The sequence below is a fragment of the Palaemon carinicauda genome, unplaced genomic scaffold, assembly GCF_036898095.1.
Source record: "Palaemon carinicauda isolate YSFRI2023 unplaced genomic scaffold, ASM3689809v2 scaffold155, whole genome shotgun sequence".
Classification (NCBI taxonomy): Eukaryota; Metazoa; Arthropoda; class Malacostraca; order Decapoda; family Palaemonidae; genus Palaemon; species Palaemon carinicauda.
The window spans coordinates 37,950-61,833 of NW_027169092.1; the positions used below are offsets into that span (position 1 = coordinate 37,950).

The following is a 23,884-nucleotide window of genomic DNA, read 5'->3' on the forward strand; positions in this document are numbered from 1 at the left end:
TAAGCTATTGCTTCTGTTAACATTATTTCTGTACATTGTTACTCTTAACTCTCCCCTCTGTCTGCTTTCTTGTCTTGACTCATATCCATTGATGAGTACTCTCTCATATTTGCTTTTACATAGTACTTTTCTCACAGCCTTGCACTGACACAATTTTTCTTGTACTCCTATTAACATTCCAGGATGCTATTGCAAGAGTTGTCTTTCTTCTTTCTCTGCACCTTCAATTCTTCGCATTTTCTTGATGTGTGCCATACTTTCTTTCATTATTTCTGTCTTCTTTTTCTGCACCTTCAATTCTAAACATTTTCTTAATAAGGTCTGCCATCCTTTCTTTCATTATTTCTGTCTTCTTTTTCTGCACCTTCAATTTTTCACATTTTCTTAATGTATGCTATCCTTGCTTTCATTGTTTCTGTCTTTTTATGCACCAATTCTAAACATTTTCTTAATGTATGCTATCCTTTCTTTCATTATTTCCTTTGAGGTTTTCAGGGAACCCCTTCTGTTTTTTATCCCTTTCACTAACCTCATTGCTTGTTTTCCTTCCTAAATATTTCATCCTTATTTTTCTCTTCCTTAGTTCATTTCTCAATCTTCAATTCATCTTCCATGTCACACTTCCAAACCGTAAAGTCTAAGCTCACTCACACTTCTTTGTGGACCCAGTTGAGTTGAAGCCCAATGAGTAATGCCCACGTTAGGCCTGATATATTATTATATTCATAATTATTATTTCTTACTAAGCTACAACCCTAGTTGGAAAATCAGGATGCTATAAGCCCAGGTGCTCCAACATGGAAAATAGCAGGATTGAAATTTATAGGGATCAAAAGTAATCATACATTTATTTATTTTATTTCTTTAATTTATTTTCCTGGGTACGCTCTTATATACAGTGAACCCTCGCTACTTCGCGGTTCGACCATCGCGGATTCACCACTTCGCGGATTTTTTCCATAACCCATATATATACAGTAATATATATATATATATATGTATGTATGTATTTATGTATATATGTAGGTATGTATATGTGTATACATATAAATATATATATATATATATACACACACACACACACATATATATATATACATATATATATATATATATATATATATATATATATATATATATATATATATATATATATATCTAAAGTAGGAAGATGTGATGTAGTTCTAAGGGAAAAGTATGGGAAATATGTCTGGGTAATAAGCAAAGCTCTACCTCTAGTTTGTTTCTACATTATGATCAGAGATAAATGCAAACAAAACATTGGTTGCCATTTTTTATCGTGCTTTTTAGCATGTTTAGGAAATTCATGATATAAAATCACCTTTAATATTTGTGCCTGTTTTAGTTTAGGGTACTGTAGTACATGCATTAAGTGTTCTGTACATTAAAGGGTAGTTTGTTAACAGTACTACGTACAAGGGAAGGTTTTAAAAGTCTGAATATACATGTTGAATAAATAGGTAAATATGGTGTCACTACTTCGCGGATTTTCACCTATCGCGGCCGCGACTGGAACCTATCTACCGCGATAAACGAGGGTTCACTGTAGTCCCTTTCATACACACTTTTACCATCAATAATAATTTTGAAATTGACTCTCATACAGTACTATCTTTTTAACCCTTTTACCCCCAAAGGACGTACTGGTACGTTTCACAAAACTCGTCCCTTTACCCCCATGGACGTACCGGTACTTCCTTGCAAAAAACTGCTATTTAAATTTTTTTTTGCATATTTTTGATAATTTTTTGAGAAACTTCAGGCATTTTCCAAGAGAATGAGACCAACCTGGCCTCTCTATAATGAAAATTAAGGCTGTTAGAGTAATTTTGAAAAAATATATTGCAAAATGTGCTTGGAAAAAAAAAAAACCCTGGGTTGGAAAGTTCCAAATTGCCTGGGGGTAAAAGGGTTAGAACATATTAACCTCCACTTTTCATAGTAAAAGTACTGTCTTGTTAAAAAAACTTATCTACATTTTTAACTTTATGAATCTACTTAATTTATACAATATTTAATCTAATGAACTTGAAATAAATTCTTTATTCCTCAACTATCAACTAAGTTGAGTCCCTTGTCAGGCTGGGAGGAACGTAGAGAGGAGAGGTCCCTTTTTTTGTTTCATTTGTTGATGTCGGCTACCCCCCAAAATTTGGGGAAGTGCCTTGGTATATGTACATACATACATACATATACCAAGGCACTTCCCCCAATTTTGGGGGGTAGCCGACATCAACAAATGAAAAAAAAAAAAGGGGGGGGGACCTCTACTCTACGTTCCTCCAGCCTAACAAGGGTACTGATGATTAAATAAATTTGACATGCTTTTCACTTTTAGATTTAGCTATACTGTACATTTGCCTCCACTCTTACTCACTTAGTCTACACACATTGGTAAATCTCTTACGGAAATATAGCATTTGAAACTTTCCAAATATATATTGCACTTACCACGTCAGCATGAAGACATATTTGCTCTAGAGGCCACTTTAAGGCCACTTTACTTGAGACCGCATCATCCTTCTCAAGAGTCACTTCTATAAATATTATCGGTCATGCTAACCTTTTCAAACCATGCAACAACTTCTATTCTCCACTCTTCATTCTAATAGAATACTTGTATGTATTGACCCAGAATAAATTGTGAAACAGCATAAATACAGGACATTCTCTCTTATTTATTCAAGTTCCAGTTGTTCGTAAATCTTTACACTAAGCTGCATTCTTTGGAAATTTCTAAAGATTTTTTTAGTTTCTTAAATATTTTTTAAACAATTTCCTTTTTTTGTAATAGCCATATATTTCTTCTCTTTATTCTTGATTGCCTTTCTCGTCTAATGTGCCTACAGCTAGTCTTCTGTAGTGGACGACGCCTCGTAGTAACGGGGGATTTTGAGGAGGGAGAAGTCTAATTGGAAAGGGACCTCTGGTAGGGGTATCACTCGCCCCAGTTTTAATACCGACACCCTTTAGGGGTGAGCGAGCTGGATATATTCCTGGAATTCCATGCAACTTTTTTCTCTGGTATATTTAGCAGTATTTATACCTTTGAAATGGTGCTTTAAGGAGCATTTCACAGAGCGACACAGGTTGAGCCCAGAAATATTTTTCCTTCGTCAAAATCCCTTTTTTATTCATTTTAACTTTTATATTTTGTAGTTTTCATGTTCATCCCACTTCATATTTTCTAAATCTCTTCTTACCCTCATATACCAACAAACAGTTCCTACTGTACCCAGAAATTCATGGTGAAGTTAGACAAAATACCCATTTATTTCACCACATGTTTCTTGAACTCTAAACCTTCAATTAATCCATTGTCACCTTTATTTTACACAAGTACCCATTCACACACAGGCACTTTAGTACACTTAGTTTTACCTTAAATAATGATCTTGTAAGTAACTTGTCTTCATAAAAATTTTATATTAAGTATTACCCCTGTTTTGCAGATAATAATAGTATTGTTTTAACCCTTTTACCCCCAAAGGACGTACTGGTACGTTTCTCAAAAGCCATCCCTTTACCCCCATGGACGTACCGGTACGTCCTTGCAAAAAAATGCTATAAAATTTTTTTTTTTCATATTTTTGATAATTTTATGAATAAATTCAGGCATTTTCCAAGAGAATGAGACCAACCTGACCTCTCTATGACAAAAATTAAGGCTGTTAGAGCAATTTAAAAAATATATATACTGCAAAATGTGCTGGGAAAAAAATAACCACCTGGGGGTTAAGGGTTGGAAATTTCCAAGTAGCCTGGGGGTTAAAGGGTTAAAAACGCTACGAAATACCTACCCAAGTCGTGAGGCTATCAATCAAAGCTGCGTTCCAACTTTAACTACAGTATTATCTTTCAATTGTCATCTCAATCACTACATTACATGTGAAACCATTTTCATCTTTTGAATACAGTATGCATTCTTTTCAAGTATAGGATGCATCTCTTCAAACACTTTTTATACCCAGGTCTACCAAACTTCATTTTTAATCAATTCCTGACATTCCCTTTTTCTCATCTTAACCCTTTTACCCTCAGGCTCTTTGGAAATTTCCAACCCTTAACCCCCAAGGGGTTATTTTTTCCCCAGCACATTTTGCAGTATATTTTTTTCAAAATTGCTCTAACAGCCTTAATTTTTGTCATAGAGAGGTCAGGTTGGTCTCATTCTCTTGGAAAATGCCTGAAGTTTCTCAAAAAATTATCAAAAATATGAAAAAAAAAAAATTTCATAGCATTTTTTTGCAAGGACATACCGGTACGTCCATGGGGGTAAAGGGATGAGTTTTGTGAAACGTACCGGTATGTCCTTTGGAGGTAAAAGGGTTAACTATATACACACACACTCCACGTGACCTTCCATTCCACAACATGTACATTGGCTTCTTAAAGCCTAACCTATTTTAGAAAAATGATTCTTTGGGCCATGATTACAGCACTCCACATACTTGCTATGGGATCTAATCCAGTATTCTTGAAACATTTACCGTAACCTGACTTCTGTAACAATCTTTCACACACTGATCTACTTTGCCAGAGCCAAAAACAGATACCCATTGACCACCTAGTTATTCTTCTTACCCATTCTGTTGTACTTGAAATACCCTTCAATCTGCCTTTTCTTCTTATATCCCTCCTAGACTTTGCAATCATATCTCTTCACTCTGGTGTTGCCAGCATGTACTCATGTGCAATATATTTTCATTCTCATACTGCTCTTCAAATGTCTTATCCACAACATTAGGCTGCTGGGTTTCAAGTGTTTCCAAATGACTTAAGGACATTTTGTTTTGAAATCTTTATTCAAAAGGAACAATTTCTATTTGGACAGATGAATAGTTGTTAGAAGAGATAGAGCATTTCTGTTACACTGAAGTCAGGAGTCAAGTCGAGAGGCATTAACATGGAGAAATAGTCTCCCCCAAAATCCTCTTATATAATGTTGTATTAACCCTTTTACCCCCAGGCTATTTGGAAATTTCCAACCCTTAACCCCCAGGGGGTTATTTTTTTCCCAGCACATTTTGCAGTATATTTTTTTGTCATAGAGAGGTCAGGTTGGTCTCATTCTCTTGGAAAAATGCCTGAATTTTCTCAAAAAGTTATCAAAAATATGAAAAATAAAACTTTATAGCATTTTTTTGCAAGGACGTACCGGTACGTCCAGGGGGTAAAGGGATGGCATTTGTGAAACGTACCAGTACGTCCTTTGGGGGTAAAAGGGTTAATAAAAAAGGGAAAGCCTTGTGCAATATGGCCTAGGGACATAGGCTGCGCAGTCAAGGAAAATGGATCACACACTGATAACGGTGGTGGTACAGTTTGGTTTGGGTTGCTAATGTGGCAATGTAACTGTTAGGTTCTTACAGAGGGGAGAGATGTACAGTATGTGATAGTTTGTTCAACAAGACAGTGAGCTAATATACAGATAGTTGAGAACAAAAATGACAAAATTCAAACCAAACAAGACGTTTGATAGCAAACTTAAATAGGTTTATATTATTAGAGCAGGGGAGACCGAGAGGCAAAAAAAATTAACGTTAGTGTACGATCATGTATGAAACACGTGCCATACACGCCATGTTCTTGTTTGCCTTTTTTTTTTTATAATAATTGGATTTGCAGACTTTGATGATCTATTGTATGATGTATTTTTATCACAGTGTGCGTAAGTTCAAAGTTGGTGTACAATTATACATACAGTACTTATATCTTTTACTAGATGTTGGCTTAGGCTGTCACGTTCATTCATCACCACGGGTCATACATTTTCATATGTTCATATCTATCATGGGGTAATTATGAACATACAATTGTGCCTTTCACATATAATACCTGCACATCTTAGTGTTAAATATAATAGTTGACCCATAGCAACCATAGCACTACCCCTAACAAAATGCGTTCTATTTTCCTCAATACGGCAGCCTGTGTTTCTGCATTACAGAGTAGTATAGGCCATATTGCATATGGTTTTCCTTTCTCATCTATTTGGACATTATATAATAGGATCTTTGGTGCAGACAATTTCTTTTATGATGCTGCTACTTTTCTGTACAGCCCTCTTGCTTCCTGCTTTGAATTCCACTGTAACAGAAATGCCTTTCCTAAGACCTGTGCATCTGTCCCAGCAGGTTAATTTACTTGATCATTTGCTTTATATTTGATTTAAAATCCCTTAATAAACATTACTTAATCCAGCACACATCTTGACACCATCTGTCACCTTTACTATCTTGAACCACATATTTCTATGCAACTTTGTTGGTGGTTTACATATTTTCCATTAATCCTGTTCTGGTCATCATTAGGTTCATTTTGTTATACATGGATTTTCAAATATCTTATTCACTACTAACCACCACCGCTTTCTCGGATTAATATCAATGCTTCCCTTCCATAGATGTTTGTCTTTTTAAAATCTATTCATGATATAGTGGGGATTGGGGCTGTGAGGACAAGATATATTTTCTTTATTCAACAGTTTTTACGATTGCATGTGATCACACAATTTACTTTCATATGCTCACAACTCTACCGTTAATGGTAATCATGAAACGGACCATCATATTTATTTTATACAATATATTATATACACTTATCACTTGGTAATAGTACAGTATTATTGAAAAAGCAACATCTTAGTGCTTACCTAAATCAAAGTAATTAATATATGAAATTGCTTTAAACTTGATACAGTACCCTATCTATTAATCTCAATAAATCTAAGCAAGTTTAACATACATATGCATGTTACGTTCCACTTTTATATAGCCCTCTGCAACACACCATGTTCTAGAACAGGACCTGTACATTTACTCGACGGTTTTTTATACACTTATACTCTTGTCAGATTCCTATTGCTCAAAATATTGCCTATGTTCCATTTAATCCCTTATTCTAGGTTCAAAATACATTTTTCTGCCCTCGCACTCATTTCATATTTTAATATCTGAAGTTGCTTGTTCTACCACTCAAGTTTTGTAAAATTTTATATATTTCTTCAAACACTTACAGTATTTCTATCCACTCCTGACCTCCCTGTTTTCATTTTTCCCATTCCCTACACATTCACCACCAGATCAACTCAGTTTATACGTTTGCTTATTGAAGCTGTGCTGTTCCCTATCAGATCAAATCATGCTTTACTTTGTACATATACTTCAGAAAGCCTAGCACATCCCAACAAAATGGCCTTGCTGAATACAATATCCACACCCCCTCCATTCTGTGAAATTGTATAGCCTATTACACTTCCGTACTTTCATTCACACAATGCCCTTTCTCTCCGCAACTAAAGCATGTGCTGAGTGACCACCTTAAACCTAATTTATTGCATCTTAAACCCCTTCCAGTTTGTCTTTTATCCTTTCTTTTATATCTTATGATAATTATTTCTGCATTTTGAAATTCTGGGTATACAGTATAGTGTACTCATTTTGATTAGTGACACTTACAATTCAACAGTATTCATCCTGAAATATTGCCACAACTTTCACGGGGTTGCTTTTCAAGAGCGAGTCTATATGCCCTCTATTATGAAACAAACTTTTCTCCTTACTTTCTCGCATATACACTATATCCATTTCTTGCATTCACATCAATTTTAATCTCTCAATTTTTTACTGTTTCCTGCACACCATCTCATTTAAATTTTTCATTCACCCATCTCATTTTATCCTTTTCTAAATGGTAAACACAGACATTGCTCAATACAGTAGCCAAGAAATTTTTTATCAACACCCTACAGTCATTTATATCCTTGTTTCCACACAGTACGTCTTCTTTCCTAAAGTCTCCAGTCTAATTGCATATATCCTGTCTAATTTCGCCCCGTTCTGTCTTCTTGCAATTCTGTCTTTGTGGTGTAACTGTAACGTGTCAAGCCGGAAGTTGTTGCGTTCCACCGTGATCATTTATTTTACTTACAATAGCCAACACTCATCATCTTAACCTTCTCCCTTCTCATAGGCACTAGCAAGGAAGTCATCTTTCTACTGCATTCTTCCATTGATTTACCTCCTTTCTGGTCTCTCTATCCATGCACCATTGCAATGTATTTTATTAAAATGTCTTGGGTGCTTTAAAAAGTACAGTACTGTACTTCACATGGAAACTTATAACTGTAGGTATTTGTTTTTTTATAAAATGATAGCAGGTTTCAAGAACGTTTTCCTGTTCAATAAGGTATATAGGAAATGTGCAAGTAGCTTTTTACGAAAAAAATCCGTCGTGTCGAAATTCACTTAGCTTTTGGTCTCTTGCAACTAATTCATGATATAGAGTTGGGTGTTACTGTACTGTGTAGTGGTTGCACTTACTTCCATATTTCTCTCTCCTGACTTGCATAATTCCATCCATGAAGATAATGAGTCGGACTTATTAAGCCTCACATCTTTACCACCACATTAGTCATTGCCCACTCGACACTACTCTTACATGCTTCTATAAAACTTTCACTTTTCTGAGCTTTTATTTTCAATGTATACAGTACCATACAATCTCATTTTCACCCAGAATATACCTTGACAAATTATCATATTTTTTTGGTGTGCCATAATGTTTTTTCTTCATTTTACTTTTCCACAAAACTGAATTGTAATCAACACATGATCCACACACCCTCTTCAAAATCTACAGTTCCTCCCTTTACCAATTCTTCTTTCACCTTCTTCCTTTGGCAATCAAAATCCTACCATACACCTTCCTTAGTATATCAAGTAACATTTGTCCCCTATAATTCCTATAAGTCACTTTTATCTTTATATTCACTCATTCTTTCACCAACTTTGCATCCTGTAGGCTAGCATTTAAAAAACCCTGATAGCCATTTAATCATACTTATCACCACTCCAGTGCAGCATCTGGTTTGTAATATCCTCTGTCTTCCTATTTTTGAACCTCTGAATTACTTTTCTTATATCTTCAGCAGTCATTGACAATGTGCAGATCTGGAAGTGTTGTGGCAAGTTATGATGGGCCTGAACTGCAGGTCTCCCCTATAATTCACCGAGTCTGTACTCTGCATGTTGGTGCACTGTCCCTAGAGCAGGGGAACAATATTTCTTTGGTATTGGGCTGTATTGAATTCCCTGTTCTAGCCTTGAACAGGAAAGTCATTGGAGACCACAGAGCACCTCCCTAAAAATTAGTTTTTCCTTTGTCAAAACTCTGTTTGTAGTCTTGAATCACTAGGTCCTGCTACTTTAGTATGCTTCACATTCAATTAATAGCCAGGTCTTCTCCATCATGAGGCTCAACACTACGCAGTACTCTAGAAGTTTTATTCCAGCTGTTACCAAGTTGTGGAATGATCTTCCTAATCGGGTGGTTGAATCAGTAGAACTTCTAAAGTTCAAAGTTGGAGCAAATGCTTTTTTGTTGACCAGGCTGACATGAGTCTTTTATAGTTTATTTATGACATATTTGGTTTTTGATGTTGTTAATAGTTTATATAGGACATGTCTCTTTTGACGTTGTTACTTTTTTTTAGAATGATTTATTGTTAATTTGTTCTCTTCATTTATTTATTTCCTTATTTCCTTTCCTCACTGGGCTATTTTTCCCTGTTGGAGCCCCTGGCCTTATAGCATCTTGTTTTTCCAACTAGGGTTGTAGCTTGGATAGTAATAATAATAATAATGAATTTTGTTCTATCTGACGTTAGTTTTTGTCACTTATTCAGTTACATTTGTTCATGACATATCTCCTTTCTAGCATTCTTGCTATATACTTCAACTATCTGTTTCCTCATTCATTTGCTTAGTATCTGTCCAGAAACTTTGCTCTGACATTCACCGAGATTACTCTTCGGCAGATGTATAATACTTATATCCTGAGATACTAGTTTCTCCTTTTTTTCTTTCCCATGCACACACTACTTCCATTCCTCACACTTGATCATATTCAAGCTTATGAGGTTCTTTAACCCTTTAACCCCAAAAGGACGTACTGGTACGTTTCACAAAACTCATCCCGTTACCCCCATGGACGTACTGGTACGACCTTGCAAAAAACTGCTATTTACATTTTTTTTTTTTGCATATTTTTGATAATTTTATGAGAAACTAAAGTCATTTTCCAAAAGAATGAGATCAACCTGACCTCTCTCTGACAAAAACTAAGGCTGTTAGAGGAATTTGAAAAAAAAATATATTGCAAAATGTGTTTGAAAAAAAAAAGCCTGGGGGTTAAGGGTTGGAAAGTTCCAAATAGCTTGGGGGTAAAAGGCTTAATTTCCACAGCATCATTTCATCTCATTTTCCTTTTCAAATTGATAGAATTACACTATCAATATTCATATATCCTCTCCAAATTTTCACTTCTTCAAACTCATTCTGTTGACTTTCTATCCATGATGGTGGTAAATATTAATGGTAATTGTACAATTACAAATGACCTGTTGCCTTTAATTGATGGGATGTACTGTAGTATCCTCCACAGAGAGACAAATTACTTACCTTCTACAAGGATATGTAATATAGCAATATGCTGGAACGTACTACAGCTCCCTTTACTTTGATTCTCAATTTGATAAATATTCACCATTCTCCTAAACATTCACTGCCGGACCAACCATGTCCAGTATGTACATTTACTTCTTGGAGCCTTATGCTTCCTGGGACAATATCCTTTCTGACCACAAGTTTCATTCGCCTTCCACTCTGTGGAACCCAATTTTGCTGTATGGCATAGCTTATTACACTTTTAGAACATTCATTCACACAATGCATTTTCTTTATCTAGTGACCACCTAAATTATTCTTCTATTGACCAAAGCTATTACATATAAATCGCCTTTTAACCTGACTTTTCTCTTTTATATCTCTTATGAATCTTTTATTTCTTATATGTGAGATGCCAGGCGTACACAGTTCTATTTTTGCATTCTCTCCCGCTCTCGTTCCCATAGTATTCATCCAGAAAGATTACTATGACATTCACTGGGTTACATGATCTACTGTTTCCAGCACACCATCCCATTACAATTTTTCATTTACACATATTTTTTGCTTTATAAATTTATAAACTCGGACATTGACGTGTACAGTGGAAAAGAAATTCTGAACCAACACCATCTGTTCTTTTATATCCTGGACTGCATACGGTACTACTGTACTACTTTCATAAAGTTTCCAGTCTATGCATTCACATCTTGTCTTATTTTCTCCTATTCTATCTGCTCTTAAGTTCATTTTTTGTCTTAATGGCAGCTCTTTTCATACTCGCCTGATCACTCGGCCTTTCACAGATTCATAACTGTTCACCCACACGCATAATTGTCCTATAAAAGCAAGCCAGTTTCCCTTCCGAAAAACTGCTAGATATTTACATACCTAATTTTTTTTTCAAAAACTACCTCTTAATTTCTTTTCAAACTACTGTCCTGTATACTGTAGTAATGGTATCTTAAGAGTTTTCGTAAATTCTCTTTGATATGCGTTCTTATCCTTACCCATTTGATCTCTTATTTGTTGGTGAATACTTTGTCTTTGCTTTTACGTAATTTTATTAAAACTCTGCATTTCATGATGTCTGCTTTTCTCCTACCCTCGTTCAACTTCCTGCGTGCTGATGTAGGAGTCTCTCTCTCTCCTTTTTCTGCATCTCCTTTCCCTCTAATTTCTTCACTTCCTATGTCCTATCTTCCATTACAGTATCTCAACTATTTTCAGTTACCCTTTCACTGTTTCCTCTCTTAACCTATCATCCTCAGTTATTCACTTTTCTTCCTCAACCTTTCATTCTCAACTACTCTCCTCCTCAGTTCTTCCCTTAAAGCATTAGTTTCTTCTTCCATACTGCTCGATTTCCTTTGCACTTATGAATAATTGATGCTTAGTTTGCTTGCTTGCTCTGTCACAGCAAATATGAAGAGAAGTCTGTGGTTCTTGGGGACGAAAATCAGCCGACGCTTTCTTATTTTCTACTTTACCTTTTTACACAATGCACACAATGACATACATACTGTATTCAGTTTCAAACATACAATTTTATGAAACATATTTCCTCCACTTTCCGAATATTACAGTACTGTATATTATTAAAAATAGATTAATATTTACTTCGCTCAATAAAGCTTCTAAATATATACAATCCTCAGTCCAATGAATTTCAAAGAAACTCCGTATTCATCAATCTCACGATACACGCTCGCTTGTGCATTTTTAAACCTAGCGACCTTTGCACTCCAATATGAAATTTAATTGCATTGGGAAATATGATTCCCACTCTTAGTACATTTCAATAGTATTTGTTTCTGCATGTACTGTATACAAATCTTCGTCTGCTAATATGGTTATGCATTCAGTGTAGCCAGAACTCAGATGTTAAAATTTATAAAGTGGTGTTGGTAGTTATTGATTGGTGACAAGGAAGCCTCACTCCCCTGGTGTAATACTGAATAGCCACTTTTTCAGCTGCCGGAAATTAGAAGTACTATACTCCCAGCACTGTCAACTGGCATTTTTAATCTTATTTCTTTTTCCTTTAGATAATTGTTGGAAGTTTGTTCTGTGCAAGGGATATTAATGAAGATGAAAGGTTTTTCTGTTTTCCAGACATTTGTAGCTAACTGTCAGTTGTCTGTGTATCTTGCTTATATGGTTTCTTGTTACTGTTTGACAGCATTACTGTTACTGTTTATTTCCTTATGCATGATAGGAGTAGCTACTGCTGCCGAGTTGAAAGGGAGGGTCACTGCCCTTCTTATTGTCAAGGTTTTCTTGTGTACAGAAGGTTCTAGAGACATATCTCCTGATAGTGCTGCCTCTTCATAGAGTACCGAGGATCTCTTTCCTCAGTGTGTCTTTGGCATCAGCCAGGATGCCAGACAAGATCGTCTCTTCATTCACTGCCAGTCGGAATGGAAGTGTTCCACCTTTCTTTTCTTCTTTGTGAATCAAGTCCTAGAAGACTGATCGATAGGAGTTGCGTATGTTACGCTACCGTATCTCTCCTCATGGGAGAGACAGTACTGCCCCATGGACTTGCTTCACCCAAGACGAAAAATAAGACGAGACAATGCAGAGGACACTTGAGAGTGCTCCTTTTACTTATGACAAGCATTTCCTTACATGCTCATGTGTAGCAACTAACATGCTAATTTATGCATGTGTAATCTTGCATTACTTGTGTTTGTGCTCATGCTCCTGTGCCTGCTTTGTTTTCGCTAACACACCTTCAGTCTCAGCTATTCACATGCCCACTAGAGCCCTAGGTGTGCCTCTACCTTGGCTTGCTCAAGCGCCCATGAGTTCTCTCCTGTGTGTTCTCGTGCTCCTACAGGAGAGAGCACACGCGTGTTTACTCGTAGCCTAGTTTATTCTCCTACTGGACTGTGCCCTTCTACAGCAGGGCCCTCCTGCAGAAGTGTACCCTCACCTCTTCGTTCACCTTCTTGTGAGAGTGCACATTCTGCATTTCAGATGAGTGTTATAGCTGGGTTAGTAATGATAAAGGTAATAATAATAGGGGCTCAGCAGGTCAGGTCAGTAAATCAAGCTTGCCCACGGGACAAGAGGCATCTCACCTTGCATAAGTCGTGATGTTACTCCAGAATGAGAGGTAATGTCAAGTGGCCTTAACTTGTTTCTCTTCCCCTTCCTTGGGATGCAGTAATCACTATGTTATATGCTGGACCAGACAATGAATGTAGGTTGAGGTCCACATGATAAAGCGTCTTTTCTAAGTAGTAAGTTTGTTTAGAAGCTCCTCTCCCATCTTTCCTAATGAGGGGGTGAATAGATGTGTATGCACCCATGTTCTCATATGACCCTACATGTAGACAGCATATCCCCCTCACAGATATAGGTTCTTCCCTTGACCGCATACCAGGCCATGGTTGTAATCTAGTGGCTAATTAAGGGTCAGGGCTTCATTGTCACCAGCCAGTAACTACAGACACCTCGTTATAGATTTTAAGTATTTTGTTTAGGTAATTCCTAGTAATGCTATTAATCAAATTTTATATTAATTCCTAGTTTGTGAAGCTGGAAATGCCTATTAAAGCTTTTCTGTTAAGGATATTGTATTTAGAAGGAAGGATTAATGTTCAGTGGTTTATTGATAAGTGTAGGATGTGTGGTAGTTTCCTGTGCAACCTGCCAATAACTACATTCTTTCACCTGTATAAAGTATTCATATTTTCTGTCTTATCCCTCGCTCATGCTGAACAGGCTGACATAAGTCTTTTTCTAGTTTATATATGAAATATGTTTTGATGTTACCGTTTTTAAAATATTTTAATAGTTTATTACTTGTCATATTGTTTATTTCCTTATTTTCTTTTCTCGCTGGGTTATTTTTCCTCGGAGTCCTTGGGCTTATAACTTCTTTCTTTTCCAACTAGGGTTATAGCTTAGCTAGTAATAATCATCATGTGGCAGTGTGACGTCAGCAACATAAGCCTAAGGTGGTTGGCAATCCTTGGACATTGATGTGCACCGTCTGAAGTTTTACTGCTGCAGTGTGTGAAGCAGAAGGATGATTTCCTTCGGTGTCTTTCTGTTCCTGGAAAGGTGCTTGGGCCTGGCCTCTCCCTGGGAACTTAACACACACTCCATGATAGTACGTCCAGGTGATATCTCTTCCCAGTTGCATCGTCACCACTGGACTGAACGACTTTCAAGAACTAGTTCAAGTGCCAACACACACTCCATGATAGTATGACCAGGTGATATCTCTTCCCAGTTGCATCGTCACCATTTGACTGAACGACTTTCAAGAACGAGTAGAAGTTTCAAGTGTCTTGTCTACTTCTGCTGCTAAACCTTTGTGGCAGTGTAGTGGGACTGGGCTATATGATGAACAGAGAGAAAAATATCTCTTGTGTTTGCCCTTTTAACACACATGGATGCTTAACCCTCTCATTGTCATCCAAAACTGGTTTGTTTAGTTAAGTTAGTCGAGGGACTCTTGAAATGTATTATTGGCAATTTTGTCTGACTAAAAGGTGGTTTTATAAAGAACTCTGGTTTTTATGGCTAAGAAAAACAGATTATTTGAATTTTCTTTATTAACTTATATCCAGGCTTTTTATACGTGTCAACTAATATATAACTTACCACCTTTAACAGGAAGGCTTCTTCGGTTAGAAAAAAAATTAACGGCTGAAGATAGTTCATTCCACTACATGGCAACTAATATATAACTTACCACCTTTAACAGGAAGGCTTCTTCGGTTAGAAAAAAAATTAACGGCTGAAGATAGTTCATTCCACTACATGGCTCCTTGGCAAAGCCGTGAAGTTCATCAACAGGAACCACCTGGAAGAGAAGAAACGACATTGAAGAAAACCCAAAAATAACTCTTGGAAGTTTTATTCCAGCTGTTACCAAGTTGTGGAATGATCTTCCTAATCGGATAGTTGAATCAGTAGAACTTCAAAAGTTCAAACAAAGTTGGAGCAAATGCTTTTTTGTTGACCAGGCGGACATGAGTCTTTTTATAGTTTATATATGACATATTTGTTTTTGATGTTATTAATAGTTTATATATGACATATCTTTTTTGACATTACTTTCTTTAGAATGACTTATTGTTAATTTGCTCTCTTCATTTATTTGTTTCCTTATTTCCTTTCCTCAATGGGCTATTTTTCCCTATTGGAGCCCCTTGGCTTATGGCATCTTGCTTTTCCAATTAGGGTTGTAGCTTGGATAGTAATAATAAGGCTTCAGTTGCATCATGACATGTACCATCATAATATTTGTATTGTAATGGTAATTTATATAACATTTATAAACCATTGCTTCAGTAGTTAAAGACTTCTGAAATTGTAATAATAATCCTTTTAACATTACCCAAAAATCAATTAAAGTTACTAAGAATTTGTCCTGATAATCGAGGGTCTTGCAAAACGTCTGTAAAAAGTCATATCTTTAAAGTTACTAACAATTTGTCCTGATAACTGAGGTTCTTGCAAAACATCTGTAAAAAGTCATATCTTTAAAGTTACTAACAATTTGTCCTGATAACAGAGGTTCTTGCAAAACGTCTGTAAAAAGTCATATCTTTAAAGCAGCTGAAGATAGTTTGATAATAATTTTTATGATTGAACAAAAATATATTAATATGATGAAAATATAAAACAAGAAATTTTTTTCTTGTGAATAATTTCTAGTCAAAAAGACATTTAATTTTCAAACAAAAGCAAAATACGAAACTGATAAAAAAATAAAAATGCCAGAATAAAACCGTTGGTTTAAATTACAAGCTTTGATTTCATTTCAAGGACCAAATAGCTGGAAAAACCACAACTTTTCAAGGTAAAACAGAAAACAAGAATACCAAAAAACTTGGTAAACAGAAATTAACTTAAAACAAGAATACCAAAAAACTTTGTAAACAGAAATTAACTTAAACAAAACCTGTAAAACTGGAATACCAAAATAATAATAATAAAAAAAAAAACTGAAAACAAAAACCTGTAAAACTGGAATACCTAAATAATAATAAAAAAAAAACTGAAAACAACCAAGACAAAACTAGTAAAAATGGAAAACCAAAAATAACTCGCTTTTCAAAATGAAAAACTACTAAAAAGTGGTGAATCTGGGAAAACCATTACAAAGAAAGGTAGAATAGAAATCAACCAAAACAACACCTGTAAAACTGGAATACTAAATATTCAAGGTAAAACAGAAAACAAAAACGAGGTAAAATGGACAGAAAACCACTAAAACAATTTCAAGGTAACAAAGTTCTGTTTAAAACTGAAAACTCCCAAGATTAGGAAACAAACCTGTTTAAAACATAAAACAAACTAGTTTTTAAAACTCCAAGGTTAAACAAACCCGTTTATAAAACAGAAAACTAAACCATGGTAAAACAACTCCAAGGTTAAACAAACCCGTTTATAAAACAGATAACTAAACCATGGTAAAACCAAGGTTAAACAAACCCGTTTATAAAACAGAAAACTAAACCATGGTAAAACCAAGGTTAAACAAACCCGTTTATAAAACAGAAAACTAAACCATGGTAAAACAACTCCAAGGTTAAACAAACCCGTTTATAAAACAGAAAACTAAACCATGGTAAAACAACTCCAAGGTTAAACAAACCCGTTTATAAAACAGATAACTAAACCATGGTAAAACCAAGGTTAAACAAACCCGTTTATAAAACAGATAACTAAACCATGGTAAAACCAAGGTTAAACAAACCCGTTTATAAAACAGAAAACTAAACCATGGTAAAACCAAGGTTAAACAAACCCGTTTATAAAACAGAAAACTAAACCATGGTAAAACCAAGGTTAAACAAACCCGTTTATAAAACAGAAAACTAAACCATGGTAAAACCAAGGTTAAACAAACCCGTTTATAAAACAGAAAACTAAACCATGGTAAAACCAAGGTTAAACAAACCCGTTTATAAAACAGAAAACTAAACCATGGTAAAACCAAGGTTAAACAAACCCGTTTATAAAACAGAAAACTAAACCATGGTAAAACCAAGGTTAAACAAACCCGTTTATAAAACAGAAAACTAAACCATGGTAAAACAACTCCAAGGTTAAACAAACCCGTTTATAAAACAGATAACTAAACCATGGTAAAACCAAGGTTAAACAAACCCGTTTATAAAACAGAAAACTAAACCATGGTAAAACCAAGGTTAAACAAACCCGTTTATAAAACAGAAAACTAAACCATGGTAAAACCAAGGTTAAACAAACCCGTTTATAAAACAGAAAACTAAACCATGGTAAAACCAAGGTTAAACAAACCCGTTTATAAAACAGAAAACTAAACCATGGTAAAACAACTCCAAGGTTAAACAAACCCGTTTATAAAACAGATAACTAAACCATGGTAAAACCAAGGTTAAACAAACCCGTTTATAAAACAGAAAACTAAACCATGGTAAAACCAAGGTTAAACAAACCCGTTTATAAAACAGAAAACTAAACCGTGGTAAAACAACTCCAAGGTTAAACAAACCCGTTTATAAAACAGAAAACTAAACCATGGTAAAACCAAGGTTAAACAAACCCGTTTATAAAACAGAAAACTAAACCATGGTAAAACCAAGGTTAAACAAACCCGTTTATAAAACAGAAAACTAAACCGTGGTAAAACAACTCCAAGGTTAAACAAACCCGTTTATAAAACAGAAAACTAAACCATGGTAAAACAATCTAAAAAATAAAACAAAACAACTAAAACTAGTTCAATGTAGGAAAACCAACAAAAGAAAACACCTAAAACAAGTTCAAGGTTAGGAAAACAAACACACACTGTTTAAAACAGAAAACTAAAACTCCAAGGTTAGGAAAACAAACACACTGTTTAACAAACTCCAAGGTTAGGAAAACAAACACACTGTTTAAAACAGAAAACTAAAACTCCAAGGTTAGGAAACAACCCTGTTTAAAACAGAAAACTAAAAAAATAAAACTCCAAGGTTAGGAAACAACCCTGTTTAAAACAGAAAACTAAAAAAAATAAGTTTAAAACTGAAAACTAAAACTCCAAGGTTAGGAAACAACCCTGTTTAAAACAGAAAACTAAAAAAATAAGTTTAAAACAGAAAACTAAAAAAAATAAGTTTAAAACTGAAAACTAAAACTCCAAGGTTAGGAAACAACCCTGTTTAAAACAGAAAACTAAAAAAATAAGTTTAAAACAGAAAACTAAAAAAATAAGTTTAAAACAGAAAACTAAAACTCCAAGGTTAGGAAACAACCCTGTTTAAAACAGAAAGCTAAAACTCCAAGGTTAGGAAACAACCCTGTTTAAAACAAAACTAAAAAAATAAAACTCCAAGGTTAGGAAACAACCCTGTTTAAAACAGAAAACTAAAAAAATAAGTTTAAAACAGAAAACTAAAAAAATAAGTTTAAAACAGAAAACTAAAAAAATAAGTTTAAAACAGAAAACTAAAACTCCAAGGTTAGGAAACAACCCTGTTTAAAACAGAAAGCTAAAACATAAAGCTAAAACAGAAAGCTAAAACTCCAAGGTTAGGAAACAACCCTGTTTAAAACAAAACTAAAAAAATAAAACTCCAAGGTTAGGAAACAACCCTGTTTAAAACAGAAAACTAAAAAAATAAGTTTAAAACAGAAAACTAAAAAAATAAGTTTAAAACAGAAAACTAAAAAAATAAGTTTAAAACAGAAAACTAAAACTCCAAGGTTAGGAAACAACCCTGTTTAAAACAGAAAGCTAAAACAGAAAGCTAAAACTCCAAGGTTAGGAAACAACCCTGTTTAAAACAAAACTAAAAAAATAAAACTCCAAGGTTAGGAAACAACCCTGTTTAAAACAGAAAACTAAAAAAATAAGTTTAAAACAGAAAACTAAAAAAATGTTAGGAAACAACCCTGTTTAAAACAGAAAACTAAAAAAATAAGTTTAAAACAGAAAACTAAAAAAATAAGTTTAAAACAGAAAACTAAAACTCCAAGGTTAGGAAACAACCCTGTTTAAAACAAAACTAAAAAAATAAGTTTAAAACTGAAAACTAAAACTCCAAGGTTAGGAAACAACCCTGTTTAAAACAGAAAACTAAAACTCCAAGGTTAAGAACAACCCTGTTTAAAACAGAAAACTAAAAAAAATATGGAGTTTTTTTATTTCAGGCAAAACAAACTAAACAATAACAATGATTTTACAAGGTCAGAAAAAAATATACGACTAATAAATGTTTAAAGACTTCTGTATAAAATCAGAAATCAATTAAAAAAACCAAAAAATTCAAACCGGATAAAATCCAACAATACTGGGTCCAACAGTCGACAACTAAAAAATACTAAACATTTTCGATGGCAAAAAGTTGACTACTAAAAGTTTTGAAATAATAAAATATTCAAATTACGACTACTAAATAAAGTTTTGATTCAAATTAAGTATAAAAAAAAATGACCTGAAGCAATAAAGACTAAGAATAAGCCATGAAATCCAAGTTGAGGGAGAAAAACTGTAAAGGGAGACATTAGAAATCAGACTACTGCGGATAAGAGAGTCATTGAGGAAGACGGTCATAGGCTTTTTGACTACTGACGAATCACTTGACATTCGAACCATCAGAGGACAACGGGATGAAAAGCGAAGAATTAAATTTCTTCGTAGTGTAAAAAAAAAAGAATAAAAAAGGTTAAATAAATGACAGTGAAGTTTATCATTTAAACTACTGTACTCACCAAAAACAGCTTTTGTAACGATTCAATGTTGACGATTTGTGACCAAGTAGAAGCATATCATTTTTGTTGAATAAAGCAGTGTTATAAATCAAGCTCTGCATGGTAAACCTCTGTAGGGCAAGATTTAACAGATTAGCATATATCACTAAAGTCAAAGTTCATTTAACATGTACAAAACCAGTTAGAGAGCCTATTTTCTAAAGTAAATCAAAATCATGAACTTAATTTCTTCCATTATGCAAAGCTAAGAAAAAGTAATCTAAGGTCTCCATAGTCCCTTATATTCTTAAAAAAATAACCGTTACTTTAAAAGGATAAAAACATAAATTAGAAAAAATAAATGGTGTACTCTGGTATCCCCAAAAGTTTATTTCAAATGACAACTAAATATCTACATATCCTATTTTCCACTGCATAGAATATTAAATTTATTGAAATAAGAGTAAAAAAGAAACTTATATAAAGTTTTTAAAAGTAATATGTATTTTTCTTCCCTGGAAATGTCAGTCTACATCATATGGATGAATATACTGTACAAGATTGGTAGGCAGTCAAAGGAGGGATACCTTTCCCCTAAGGAGATTGGGGTCCAGAATAATACAGTATACTTGCTGTATCATAAATGGGTTTGTGTATATTCCACTATCTTCCCCCTTGCCTAAGGAGAATCTATAGAATCTAAAGAATGGTGCTCAGAAGTGTAAACTTATAGGCATCTAGTCAGAACCATCAAGTGATAGTTCGATCACTTCGTCCCCCAAGAGAAGGGAAAGAAAACATGGAGAAGAGCCAGTCATTTTACCTTTCATTCCAGACTTGCAGCCATGCATTACCATAGATAATATGCTTCCAGGCTTCCAGTTCCGTGTGGGAGATGGGCTGGCTATGGAACTACATGAGCAGCCAAGCACAAAAGTGTCGTGATTTGTGAGTATACCTCTGTTGGTAGAAGATCGTGAAGGTTGTTTAGCATTTGCATATACCAGTTTTCAACACCTGGCTGACTGGGAGATTCCTTTAGCATTTGCATATACCAGTTTTCAACACCTGGCTGACTGGGAGATTCCTTTTTAAAGGCAAGTTGGGGCCTATGCCCATGACTTCGTGAGCCCTGGTTTTAGCTGGTACCTCAACACTCAGAAATCGAGGTGTACGCTTTACAGATAATATTAAGAAGCCATAAGAGATCGTGTTCCTTCACAGCTCCTTCTTGGCTCTACTAGTGCTTAAGCAACGCAAAACCCTAACAGAACAGATAATGGAGAATAACCACTGGGGTCATCTCACCTACCCCCCCTATAACAGGAGAGACTGGTACTGTACTGGGAACGCAGTGGGTGAGCTACCAGCTCCCTTAAAGGGACTACCTGCCGCACCCTAGGAGGCCCAAGCCTCATTGTTAGCCATCTGCACAGCAACATACATGTTTCTTACCCTTCTACAGGGTACGGCAATCAATGGGAGGAACCACATACACCACTAGAACCCTAAAAACCTGCCGATGCAGATCGCAAGATACTCCCAGGGACAGAGCCAGGGGCATATACAAAAGCAGTCAAACTCGATGAGGGAAAGAAAGAGGTAAAAGACTTCATTGTTATGTTCTTGGGCGTTCTCGAGGGAAACAAAGAGGTAAAAGACTTCATCGTTATGTTCTTGGGCGTCGCCAAAACAGACACCGCATAAGATTTGGCTCTCATTTTCCCCTTCAAAACATACGCCTAAAGCCACAGTGTGTGTATCAACAGCCAGTTTTGCCATAAACTGGTTGTAGCATCCACCCTTTTCATTCATCACAGACACCAACAGCCAGCATTTACTTTATTTAAAGAAAATGAAAAAGATAAAAGCCCTTGTTCATGGAGCAACAGTAAGTCCATACTCAATGCGGCCAAACCCAAAAGTGAAAGGGTTCCAACTGGCAGACAGGTGGGGCTACTCGGTATGCCTGCATCCTTAGACCTTTCCGTATTTTAAAGGGCTAAAGGCTTGTACTGTATATGCATAAGAACTATTATTATAATTGAAATTAAATACTAATTGATGGTAAAGAGTAATTGAAGTAAGATTTATACAATCCATTGCTTTTAAAGAACAATTGAAGTAAAAAATTATAACTTTTTTTCTTTGCCCATCTTGGTGGAATTTCCAGGTGAGAACAAACTGGTTAAATTATTGTTATACCTGCTGAGTAATTCAACAATGATAATGTTTAATAAAATAGGTATTCAGTATATTGTCCCTATATCAAGGAAAACTTTTTAACAATTATTATTATTACTACCTAACCTACAACACAAGTTGGGAAAAGCCAACAGGCTCCAAAAGGTAAAAAAAAGCCCAGTGAGGAAAGGCAATAAAGAAACAGATAGAAGTGTACCCTAACTTAAGAGAAATCTAATCCAAGACAGAGCAAGACCATGGTACAGAGGCTTTAGCACTACCCAGTCTAAAGAACAACGGTTCGATTTTGGAGTGTCGTCCTAGAAAAGCTTCTTACCGTAGCTAAAGTCTCTCTTTTACGCTTACTATATGGAAACTAGCCACTGAACAATTACAGTGGAGTAGTTAACCCCTTGAGTGAAGAATTTTTCAGTTACCTTAGTGTTGTCAGGTGGTAAAGGATAAAGGATAATGTGTAAAGAATAGGCCAGACTGTTAGTGTACAGTATGTGTAGGCAAAGGAAAATGAGTAATAACCAGATGGGGTTCCAATGTTATTACTGTACTATCTGGCCAGTCAAAGGACTCGATAACTCTTTAGCAGTAGTACCTCAGCAGGTGGCTGGTGCCTTGGCCAACCAACCTACCTACCCACTATTATACAAATACGACACTCAAAAGACTGGTCAATGTAAACATCTTTACGAAAGATTTTCAAAGAATAAGAGATCTTTAAAAGCCGTTGCATGATGGAATATTGTCTATTTTGTCTCTCACCATCTGAATGGAGGGAAAGTATAGGACTTCTGGATTGTTCGACTGAAACTATCTGTACATATACTTCCTGGTTTCTAGAATGGAGAAAGGTAGCCAGTCAGTTAATAGTTGAACCAGAATGCAAGTCACTAATGAAAGGATAAACAGGAAGATGAAAGAAAGAAACAAGGGGAAGAGGTAAGGTAGGTTAAAAAGTAAGTGCAGCTATGGGTGGAAGACATTACAGAGCCTTAACCCTTTTACCCCCAGGCTATTTGGAAATTTCCAACCCTTAACCCCCACGGGGTTATTTTTTTCCCAACACATTTTGCAGTATATATTTTTTTAAATTGCTCTAACAGCCTTAATTTTTGTCATAGAGAGGTCAAGTTGGTCTCATTCACTTGGATAATGCCTGAATTTTCTCAAAAAATTTTCAAAAATATGAAAAAAAAAAATTTTTATAGCATTTTTTTGCAAGGACGTTCCGGTACGTCCATGGGGGTAAAGGGATGGCTTTTGTGAAATGTACCAGTACGTCCTTTGCGGGTAAAAGGGTTAAGTAATGTCTATATGTTAAATCAATCATTCACTCAAAAGGTCCCAGGACACACTCAGAAAAACAAATGTAGAGTGGAGGAAGATATAACATTCAACGTCTTACATTAAAAACTAGAGGGGCACTCAATACAGCGCAGACCTCCCCTGCTGCAGCTTGTTTCTCAAACCTGACCTATGGCCTTATGTTCTAATTGGCGTGGATTTTCACACACTCAAATATGAACCAA

General features: G+C 35.2%; 2 long non-coding RNA genes across 3 annotated transcripts in view; one reads left to right on the forward strand and one right to left on the reverse strand.

Moving 5' to 3' along the window:
- Positions 1-15,349, forward strand: part of LOC137635650 (uncharacterized) — a 39,101-nt gene extending 23,752 nt beyond the window's left edge. Inside the window, exon 4 of one of the 2 annotated variants that reach the window (XR_011042745.1) lies at positions 15,193-15,349. This is a non-coding gene — a long non-coding RNA (uncharacterized lncRNA). Of the gene's footprint in view, positions 1-15,101; positions 15,160-15,192 lie in introns of those variants that run through there. The other variant, XR_011042746.1, reaches the window with a different exon arrangement.
- Positions 14,139-23,884, reverse strand: part of LOC137635651 (uncharacterized) — a 50,147-nt gene continuing 40,401 nt past the window's right edge. The window contains exons 3-5 of the long non-coding RNA XR_011042747.1: positions 20,178-20,287; positions 15,184-15,291; positions 14,139-15,092 (exon numbers count right to left, since the gene is read on the reverse strand). This is a non-coding gene — a long non-coding RNA (uncharacterized lncRNA). The remainder of the gene's footprint in view (positions 15,093-15,183; positions 15,292-20,177; positions 20,288-23,884) is intronic.